This window comes from Ylistrum balloti, unplaced genomic scaffold, assembly GCF_031769215.1.
Source record: "Ylistrum balloti isolate Yb309-2 unplaced genomic scaffold, AGI_CSIRO_Ybal_v1 Utg369938, whole genome shotgun sequence".
NCBI classification, from domain to species: Eukaryota; Metazoa; Mollusca; class Bivalvia; order Pectinida; family Pectinidae; genus Ylistrum; species Ylistrum balloti.
Window position 1 is genome coordinate 1,682,672 of NW_026782047.1, and position 12,219 is coordinate 1,694,890.

A 12,219-nucleotide genomic window follows, 5' to 3' on the forward strand; every position below is an offset into this window, starting at 1 on the left:
AAAGTAATTGAAATTAACAAAATTGTTAAAATCATTACATATTGTAGACATTCTATCTAGTTAATCGCTTTCAAAGCACAGAAGACCACCACGATCTCAGTTAACGTGAACACGGCGCTAATCATTGACGACATTTCGATATAAAAATGGCGACACAGCATTTTTGGATTTAAAAGTTTGAACGCTTTATTGAGAATTAGAAACATTGCTCGAAGTCGCAGATTTTAACAAGATTATTGCGTGTGATGCAATTTCGCCGCGTCCTTTAAGTAATGCTATGTGTCGGTTGATCATAATATTATATATTGAATATAAAATCATGATGTAAAAAAATATTTAAAAAAAAACTATAGCCTGCATAATAATGTTGATATTCTATATATCTAAATTATCTATGTACAAAAAGATGATACATCGGTAAGAGGGACAGCTTATGTATATATATATAAAAAAAAAACAAGAAAATACCAACATGTCGACATTACCATAATCCAAACTCAAATTCAATAAAACTATGACAAAATATGAACAAAAGAAGGATTTACACAGAGACTCATGAAAAAGTACAAAATGCAGGTAAAAAACCAGGTGTTCCGGAAGAGTAAGTGTCTTTTGCTTCATCGACGACATGCCGTTGACTCTAGACACCTGTTTGTCTCTAAGGTACAGGTAGTTAGTCTACCTTTATTTTAATGTGTAAATCACAGATGTCACATGTCGACATCTTACCTTAACAAGATAAACACAAGTATGACAGGAATGTGATATAATTGTGAAAAACACACTCTAAACAAGTATAAAAAATAACTTGTGTGTGTGTGTGTGTGTGTGTGTGTGTGTGTGTATGTAAATGTCCGTAAATAGTAATTTCGCACTGTCTAATCGGCTTACGTACTCCTACTTGGTTCTAACAAGGGAATCCGTAGCGACTCCACATCGTGTAACATGTTAGTAAATCAAACATAGGCCACACTGAGTAAGCAGTACAACGAAACCAAAGCCATTCATCGCGTACTTGTCTGTATAATGCTTTACTTGTTGTTCAAGGTCAGACCTTGAATGGCAACGTTTAAAACCTGCGTCGTTAGCTTTATTTCTTTATCAGCCTAAACACATTTTTTCCTACATCATTTTTATATTCATCTAACTGCTAATCGACTTTTACATGTGTTTATTTCCGTCGCATCGCCAACTATTTCAGCTGGGTCCATGTTTCTGACCGAATGACATGCGAGAAAAGAGAATGACATGCGAGAAAAGAAAAGCATACCAAAGTCCAACTGACTGGTGAGCGTGACAATGCTGTGATGATTGGACATTCGTCTGTGTTTATGAGATCACAATGTGTATCGTTCATCGCCCAAACCAAACAAAGCGTAAAAAGTTTCGTTTAATGTGATATATCTTAACAGTTTGTTTAGATTTGTACAAACAAACGAGGCGTCAAATAATATGCCACATCATAACCAAACGAGACTTCAAATAACATACCACATCATAACCAAACGAGGCTGCATATAATATACCACATCATAACCAAACGAGGCGTCAAATAATATACCACATCATAACCAAACGAGACTTCAAATAATATACCACTTCATCAACAAACGAGACTTCAAATGATATACCACTTCATCCACAGTAATAAACAGTGTATAATTATATCATACTAACAGCCACATCAAATATGTACCACAGTGTGAACACGAGATGCTTATTATATACATCGTCATGAAATAGGACTACAGACATCAACAACACCTTACAGGGTACAAGAGAAAGATAATGTATTTCTTTCCCTGTCTGATTTCTTTCTATTTCATGTCTTGTGTAAACATTCAATAAATCGTGTTCTTTTCACCTAGTTACATGAAAAAATAGATATATTGCAAAAACTAGTGACGACATTGGTAAACATGTTTTCATTCACAATTGTTTACACCAAACTCATTCACCATGAAAAAAAGACAGCTAGGTTACGTCGCGTCAGCCGCTGTTTACAAAATTTAAAAAAAGAATATTGATCCCCGGTAACATGACTCAAGTACACAGGTTGTTGTGGTGAATATCTAGATTTCCTAAGTAAACAAATCAAGAAAAGTAGTCTTACAAATGTGCGATGAAGAAAAACACAAGAACACACGTGTAAACGATACATTCAGTGTCAATGATACAACTGAAATATTTACACGGTGGCACATAAAGAAAGTATAATGAAAAGACGAATAAGAATGTTTTGTTTTAGACTTAAAGCTACAAATTCTTCTAAGATTGATGTACTGAATGGATTTGACCAATTCAGAAATTGAATCGAACGCATCATGTTCTCGTTTCGCCAATTCTCTGGCATAGTTCAGAAGTATCTTGAAATTCATAGTCCAGATAACGGACGGAGTTTCACGATATTAAGGACTCCTCATGAAAAGCTCGCGTAGCTTAACATTTAAAAAAAATGTTTAAATCACCAGATACTTTGTGCCAAGTTGGACTTTAGTTATGAGGAAAGGTAGAGCAAGACCAGGCTGACGAAGGACTAGTTCTAAGGTCATCCACATTCAGTTGTTGCAATGTTTATCTGTAGTTGAAATGTGTGGACGGAAAAATGGTATAGCTGACGAAGACTTAAATTAAACAGTGAATATTAGAATAGAGGTTCTTATAACACAACTAGTAGAAGTTTAGAGTGTGACGTTTCGATGACTACACGGTCGCCTTTGTCAAACAAACGTAATTTAAGAGATGGTGAGAAATCTTTTCCGGCTGTGCTATAATCCTATGTGCACTAAGGTCGAAAAAAGTGTTACGAGATGGTAAACAGAAAAGGTATCTAAATCAGAACAGTAGCGATAAAGAGGATGCCCAGAATATTGTTTATTTATTTTTCAGTGTCTCATAAATAAACAGTAAACGCGAAACCCCGGATTTAGTTGGAAATCGACTCTTTCGCAATTTCTTACGATTACGAGCAGTTACATTCAAACGTCTATTTTCTCCCATAAATCTGTAGAAGTATTGATTGAAACCGCTGGGTTGTTGACCTGCTCCAAACTATTGAGTGGGTATAACTAAATACAGGAAGGACCGACCTGTCAACTGTTTAACTATGACTCTTAAGTACAGTAAAGGAAACCTCACACACCAACATCTCTGTTGAAGCGTTAAAATATGTAGTACACACATATTCGTATCCAGAGCCAAGAAAAGTACCGTTTCTATTTTGACGATAACATGTTTGGAAATGGTTCCCAATGTCACAAACTATGTCATACATGAATCTTGTATATTTTGCAATCTCCTAGATGACAGGTCTGATGATATACAACCACTGGCAGTATAATGTTGTCTATCGGATGACTGTGTATACACCTCTGTCTAAATTCACTACGCATATACGCATACTACTTTGACCAAAGGGCTATTAGTATACTATTGCCCCAGGACACTCTTCATCAGCTATGCATGCTTACCTTTTCAATAAGATTGTCGAATATCTTCACAATGTGATGTCTATGTGACTCGATTCAATCTTCAAATTACACTACTCCAGACGTGTTGTGTAGGTAGCTAGGTACAGGTAACATTGACGATCAGGAAGTCAGTAGTAAGAATACAGGTGAAAATATCCTAAAATAAAGACTTGAATGAAAACTGGTGCAGTGGCAGATTGACGTTTTAAGAAGTCACATCTCCAAACGTGGTTTAAACGAGACTTAAAAAATCACTATTTCATAACAGGATTTATATCCTAAAATAAAGACTTGAATGAAAACTGGTGCAGTGGCAGATTGACGTTTTAAGAAGTCACATCTCCAAACGTGGTTTAAACGAGACTTAAAAAATCACTATGTCATAACAGGATTTATACCATACACTGAAAGCAAACACTTTCTAGACCATCCTAGTGAAAATATATATGTATCGTTTCATTTCATCCCCGCATACGTGTCGATAGTTGTTTACATCGTTCCTGTCCATATGATGAGTCATTTTAATACCTCGCTTATTGAAATATAACAGCGTATATAAGCTAAAAGATGAACCGTGATATCAATGGTTACCAACCACTTCAATCATATTATCAGTCCATTTAAACAAAGTAATTATGTTCCAGTTATATTCACAGCAATTGAAAACATAATACTGTTTCGTGTTGGAGTCAAAATAATTCTCAGTATCATGCATGATTAAATGATCGGTGTTTTCTAGATAATCCGCTTCCGATGTGGGAATATATCGACTAGCGAAAAGAATATCGACAGGTTAAAACAATAATGAAAAATACCAGCTAGCAACAAGGATATTAACAGGTTGAAATAATAATAAATAAAACCGATTAGCAACAAGAACATGGACAGGTTAAAGCAATAATGAAAAATACTGGCTAGCAACAAATATACTGACATGTTAAACAATAATAAAAATACTGGCTAGCAACAAGGATACTGACATGTTAAACAATAATAAAAATACTGGCTAGCAACAAGGATACTGACATGTTAAAACAATAATAAAAATACTGGCTAGCAACAAAGATACTGACATGTTAAAACAATAATAAAAATACTGGCTAGCAACAAGAATACTGACATGTTAAAACAATAATAAAAATACTGGCTAGCAACAAAGATACTGACATGTTAAACAATAATAAAAATACTGGCTAACAACAAGGATACTGACATGTTTAAACAGTAATAGAAATACCGGCTAGCAACAAGAATGTTTCTTCAATCAAATTCGATGAAAGTATGGCAAAATATGACCAAGAAAAATATTTACACGGAGACCCCTGAAAACATTCAAGGAAATTTTACCAGCTGTTCCGGAAGGGTAACCGTCTTTTGTTTTATTGGCGACACTCATCATGTAAATCTTGGTCAGTCCAAATAAGTAATGTCGCCTTCCTGAGAATAAGGTCATCAAAACACAGAAACACTGGACATGCCAACGTCATCAAACACAAACACATATTGCAAAAGATATTGTATTGAGAGTTTATCAATCAGTTTGTTTTAATTATAAGAATGTAGTACACGTAACATTAATAAAGAAGTATGATGAAAAACAAAAAAAAAAGTCAAATGAAATAAAAGAATAAACCTCTACTTTGAATTATTACATTTATATACTAAATGCTATTAGTACGATGGTTTGATAAATACGTCACTGTATTGTGTATACGTCATAACAATTAATATCTAAAATATGATATTTAAAATTAGAGACAGGAGAAGCAAAATAATTACATAAGTGGACACTACATCTCTTTTGCGACTCGTCAGTGATGTTAAATACTTATTAACTGAAACCTTTGAAATAACTTATCGAAAGAAATATCAAAATCTGTACGGGGAGGTGCATTAATTTCGAAATCATAGACTTCTATCGATATACATTTTACTGAGAAATACTTATCGCTTTGCTGTAAAAAGTAGTGCATATGCCAACATTTCAGTATCTGATAGTCAACCATAATAAACACTTGTTAGCTATTGATATGGGGGTAAATTAACATAGATGTTTTCATAAGATTATGTAAATGAGACGTTTATATGCATGCACTCTACATGTGAGGAAAACACACATACAGTACATGGTTAAGAAGAATGATACATCGGCTTTATGTTGTGTACATTCACATTCACGTTGTGTCACTAGGACGTGATCCAGTCGTGAACACAAGAAAAACAACATATTGTCAAGGTGAAACTGTTACGAAAACAGCTAATCGATGCATCTCAAAACGGCAGTCAAATTATTGATGCGTGACCACAATAAAACATAGGTTATTACCTCGTTACTGGAGCAATCATGGAGAAGTGACTGGAACGAACGAAGGAGATATGAAGGCATACCTTTGGCAATGCTCATAACTAAAGGCAAGTCATTACGTTAAAAAGAAAAAAAAACAAGGACATCAGAAGGAGTAAACAAAGAGGATATTGAAATGATCGGGAAGGACATTCAGGAAAATATCCGTTGGCCTTACGTTTATTTTATGACTATAGTGTTAAGGTAGTCCTTCAGAGTGAAGAGGGTAAAACTCGATTGGCTGACTTTGTCTCAATGGTAGATACACATCAATGAACATATAAAATACATGCCACCACATTACTTTTGACTTCCATACAGATACATACTTATGAACTACTAACCCAGATTTTGAGAATGAATTTATCGTATAGATTAAATATCATTTAAATGTGTAATGTAATTTGTCACAATCACAAAGAATGTTTTTCGTTTTTTAAGCTGTTATGAGATAATCAACCATTTTTTTCAATTTCTGTTAGATGCTGACATAAATACATTACATCATATTTTTGAAAACTATGACCGTTCATTTTGCTGGTACTGCTGTGAACTTAACATTGTAGTTAAAGTACAATTCAGAGAGTTCTAGGTAGCTACGCCCGGAAGGCCTCGTACCTCTCAATTACCTGTGTTCCGCTCTCAGTTTTAGTGCGATAAAGACGTTTCTAAATGTCTGACTGTATTTTAAATTAATAATAACAACTTGTCACTCATTTACACTACTTGATTTACAATAGTACACCGAATTTTCGCTTCAAAATAGTTAACATCGCTGAACATAGGGCTATTTTTTCCAAGGTATAATATGTCGGCTTTATCGAATTTACTTAGTTTACAAAATTCTCCACCTTTGCCTCAAGGCTTTGTCTTGCAATTAGCAAACACCAAAACACAAGGAGAAATGTAAACTCCAAAATGGATAAAGGTAACGCGACATAGATTACTGGGCTTTGGAAAAAGTGCGGTCACAGAAGAGTCGATCTAAGTTTAAGGTGTATTTGTCCAATAATTTAATAGTGATAGAATCTTTAGATATATAATGATGTTTAAATGAAGTTAACATCAACTGAATCTGAACTGTCGTCCCTTTGATAATGCCCTACCTTACCACTCAGCAATCTCAAAACTAATAGGAGAAATCCAACATGTCAACAACGCTCACAATTAAAGGGGAAAAGGTACAACAACAATAAGACAGGAGTTATGTGATATTACCAGTCTTCTAGGTCATTGACGATATCTGATATCTAAATATAGGTCAATCTAATTAATGTCACATTCAGGATATGAAAACCAGGTCTTCATGAAGTAAACTACATTGTATATTAACTAACATTGGGCACAATATACAGGTGGTTCTACTACTTCAAATAAATGATTTTATGAACTGATATCACAAATATTCATAGAACAAATAATGAGACAGAATCGGATAGGGATAAGTAAAACAGAAGCGACAACAAAAACAGGCTGCCAATATGATAATACTCCCTATGAACACATAAAAACACCAAGGACGTGAACGGAGCGAAACAAAAGAGATGTGATTACAACGTGGATGCATTATTATAGAAGTGTCCGAAACGAAACGATAATATCAATAATGTCAAACAACATATACCTATTCTATCAGTTCGTTATTTACTCTATAGTTTGTAGGCCCAAATGCGCATTGGAAGATTTTTTCATTGTTGTGATTTTTGTACAAAATACGAGGTCGCAGCATGTAGATATTACTGCTAGACGCTTAGTCAACAAACTTTGCCCTAGTCTGCAGCCACTTCTTAATTCATTCGAGTAGTGATCCGTTCAGAATAAACACATGTACGTGACATTTCGTTAATAATTGTAAAGAAAAAATAATTAAATCTATTGGTATATGATTTTTCCATCTTAACTAAAAACTAAAAATACTGTAATCCAGGTGTTGGTGCAACGAAAAATAGATGTGAAGTAATATTTGAAAGCAATTATAATGTATAACTGCAACGAAAATAAATCAAGATAATAACACGAAAGCACGCATGTTGTCAAGATGCGATCTGTCCAAAAAGTATTATGAATTACGTGATTGAAAAAAACCAAAACATAATTCGAAATTATAGAACATAAAGGCAATATAAATAAAACGAAATTTGTGTTTGAATCATGTGTGTTATTAAGGTGCGTCCGGAACATAAAAAATGAAAGTAGTTAGAGAACACAGAGAACGTGAGTTGAATAATCAAAGCAACTATCAGGACTTAATGGGATAAGTCATTGTCAATGCTTACACTACAAAAACTTAAGGTATTACCAGCTGTCGTTATTTGGAAACTGGCGTCAATCAAGCATACCCTAAGAATGGTATGATAAACATATTGTGTAGATTAAAACCGTGCGTAGGAAGAGTTGTTGATAATTTGTGTTATGCCTGAACATCTTTAAGTGTCGACTTAACAGTTAACACAGTTTGTTTTCAAAGATGCAAATATTTTGGGGTCAATGTTTTGGGGTTATAAATAAACATTATTGTTTGAAGTAAACGTATAATGTAGTCCTACCCTTGCTATACCGTCAAAGCAATCATGTCGAATATGAATATTCATCAACCTAAATTTACATAAATGTACTGACGTGCAATATATTCACTGTAGTAACACAAAGAAATAATATGTCTTTGTATCTCTCACACAATAATCAAATGACGGTTTAATGGAGTTTCCCGTGACGCACGGATGGTGTAATGTTCTAGTTATATTTAATGATAGCATCATAGAGGCCCCGGGTTAGGGGGAATAACCCTTACATTGACCCGGTTGTGCGCTGAAATGTATAGTGGCTGATTTGGAATTGCTTGCGTTTATATGTTTAAACATTGTCAGGTCATTGTATGATATCCTTCATTTGAATAAACACCAGCACGTTTCATGCTTAACACAAACTTTTTTTTATAATTCATGGTTATGAATAATAAGGCGTTCGTATTACACAAATGTTATAATCAGTTTTCATTGCTGTTGTTTGTTGTTGACAGTTGCTGTTTGCTGTTGTTGTTGTTGTTTTTGTTGTTTTATTATGCTAAAATTAATATATATATATATATAACTGTAGTTTAAATAAATTAATGGTAATCGTGCAGATCTTCTATTCCTATATGACTAATTGCAGATCACGGCGTTTACACGCGGCAGCAGAAGAGAAAGTACAAATGTTTAACCAAAACTATAAAACAAACGAACATTTACCAAATGTAATCAGAGGAAATAGTAATAATAAAAAAATATCAACTTTAGATTATCAGATTTCCGGACGTTTAGGAAATGAGAAAATCGGTTATACCATAAAGTGGAGTTCAAAACAGTTTATGATATACTATCATGTCCTTTGACTCTGGATATGTTCCTTTACGGTTAACCAGCAAGATGGCGTCATTTTGAATTGGCCATCTACTGCGAAGTTTACCATTTTATGCTGTTATATGATAAGAATGGCCTTTATATACAAAATTAGAGAAAACAGAACACTATTTTCAATGAAGTGACGAGAAAGCACCGCTCTCAATGATCAAAACTGTTAAGATCACGGTAAATTTTAAATCATCGCTTTAATTGATTATTTCGTATATTTTACAGGCAAATAATGAAATGATTTTAAAGGTGTATAACAGTCAATTATCAATTGCGATAACTGCTACCATAAATTAAAGAAGAGTTAGAAGTAAGGAATTGCAGACTATGTCGGGACGGCAAGATTGGTTCCGTATGACAAAGGCTGGATTCATCGAATAACATGGTGTTTCAGTGTATTGTAGTTATCGAATTACAGCCGTGAGCTGTTTAGATTGCTAAACACAGGCAACATCAGATATATTTACATGTCGATTACATTTCATTTTAAATTGGAAGGTCATACAGTCGTTACAGTTGAATAGCATTAGGTAATCCGATTTCAGACATCCTTTAATCTGAACGTATAATGTTGACAAAGCACTACATCAATCGAGCTAAAGGTTGTATGGTTTCTATTAATATCCTATCAAGGACCTGCTGCGGATTATGTATTCCCAAATTCTATCCTGTAGCCTATAGGTATAGGAGTAGCAGTCTTTCTGAAGATAATTATACACTCTTACAGAAACTGGAATACCACAACTTCTTGTGTTTATGGTGTCATTGTAGACTTGCACTGTAGGTCTAGTTCATTTAGTCTGGTACATAATAAGTCTTGTTAGTGCCGAAGTCTCTGTACAATTTAGACCAACGATAATCTTGTGAATTTCATATAAAATATCTATATAATAAACATCTTCGCAAATACAATGAAACTAATATATATATATTATAGACGTGTTTTATAAAGAAGACGTTTTATCATTCTGTGTATAAGAAGATCCATGATATATCACATGCTTTTACATGACTCATTCTATTGTTTACGTCAAAATTATTTTTTTCTAATTTTTATCGCATGCCTAAAACTTTCTACTACTTAAGAAAATTTAATAAAAAAAAACAAAGAAAATGTTTAGTTTAAACAGTTTTTATTTGAAAAAAAATCGTTCGATTAGGACACAATTATTCAACTTAAAAGCGTCAACGATACAATGACAAAGTGTGTAATTTATGGCAATATTGCCTGACAAAGTGACATATGTGTCAGATATTTATATACGTATATATAATTATTGCGTACAGTTTATACACTATAGCAGTACTAGTTCAGAGAACTCTATATACAATTTTTCTTCTCAACATTTCATCTGAAAAATACTATCGCTATGTCGGCTATTAATTGATACTGAAGTGGATCTAAACAAAACGATTTGTATTTTTATATTCTTGTACCACAAATCATATATAATTTTTATCAGCTAATTGAGATCAATAGAACTATTCAACAATCTAACGAGATTAGATTCTATGTAAATAATTTCTATAAAGCATGTTAACAAGGACGTTCGCAAAATGTACACTGAAAATATGAACAGGTGTTCATAATATGAATACGAGTTTTAGAATATGATAATGTGTTCGGCAGTGACGTCATTGACAATGTTTGCCGTGTCAATAAAGAACATCAGAACAATTTTAGCATTTTACCGCAAGAAAAATAAAACATTTGCATATAATATAAACAAACTCTGTTGCTCTGAAAGATTTTCTGAACGACTGTTGTAAACCTCCAAGACATTTCAAAAGAAAGATTTATTAATGGAAGTGAAATAAAATGTTTAAAGGCCAAACTAAGATCTGACTTTCTTATGAGCTCGAAAATGTATCCCTGAATATCGACTTTGTAAACACACACGTTTGTGACCTTAAACGAATTTTCATTTAATATGAGATTATATGGAACGAGTTTCAGAAGTTTTCTTTTTTATCTTTTTGGTGATAATTTGACATAGATCTCTGACTGACGCAGTCAATGAAAAACGCTCAAAGGTAAATTACATATGTTATGATTAAACAAACATAAAATATAAGGTAATCCAGTGGATATTCGTATGTGAGAAAATTGGTATCTTTTTATTTCTATTTAATAACTTTGAGAAAGAAGGTTAAAAAAATCAAGAATAGATATCAATATGGCAAAATAATCATAATTCAAACTCAAACTCCATAAATGAAACAAATGAAAAATTTACACGGAGAATAAGACCAGAGAACTCGTCTTCTGCGTCATCGACCCCCGCTATGAAAACCTCGGTGAATCCAAGTAAGAAACGTCACGTTCTCAAATAATAACATTGTATACAACAATGGAACCAACAGGCAAACTAACGAGCATTAAAAACGTCCAGTTTCTTATAACACAAAGAAAAAAGAATATTTCTCAATGTGATTGCTGTGGCGACCATAAAACTTCATCACAATTTTCATCAACCTGCATTTTTTTAACCTGTGTGTTACGAGCTTGTCGGTCAGTTGACGACTTCTTGAACGCAAATCATGATAATGAGAACAGGCTCTTGAATATCGAATCAGCTGTGACATATGAATACCATACGTTTCGCTGTAGAAAAGATCGAGATAAGCAGCTGATGTAGACGAGTATGTCGTGTCTTTGATTTCCAGTTCTGGTGGATATATACAATGGACGTGACAAATAAATTTCTTGTTGTTTAAAGACAAGACGTCATCAGTATATCTGAAGGTGACCTATATTGATAATGTCTTCAATAAAATTCAGCCTCGTACGAAAATGAAACAAGTCAGCCAACATAGGGGCGCAGGTTGTTCACACAGGTATGGCAATAGCCTGTGGGAAGATTGATGTAATGATATTTTACTGCGGGTATTTGTAATCAAAGTTCAAAATTGAAATCGTAATTCCGGCTATATTTAAGAAACAATAAAATCTCTCGTTTTCAAACAAGTCATAAAATATATGGTTTAAGAGTGAGTTGGTGATTACCATGGA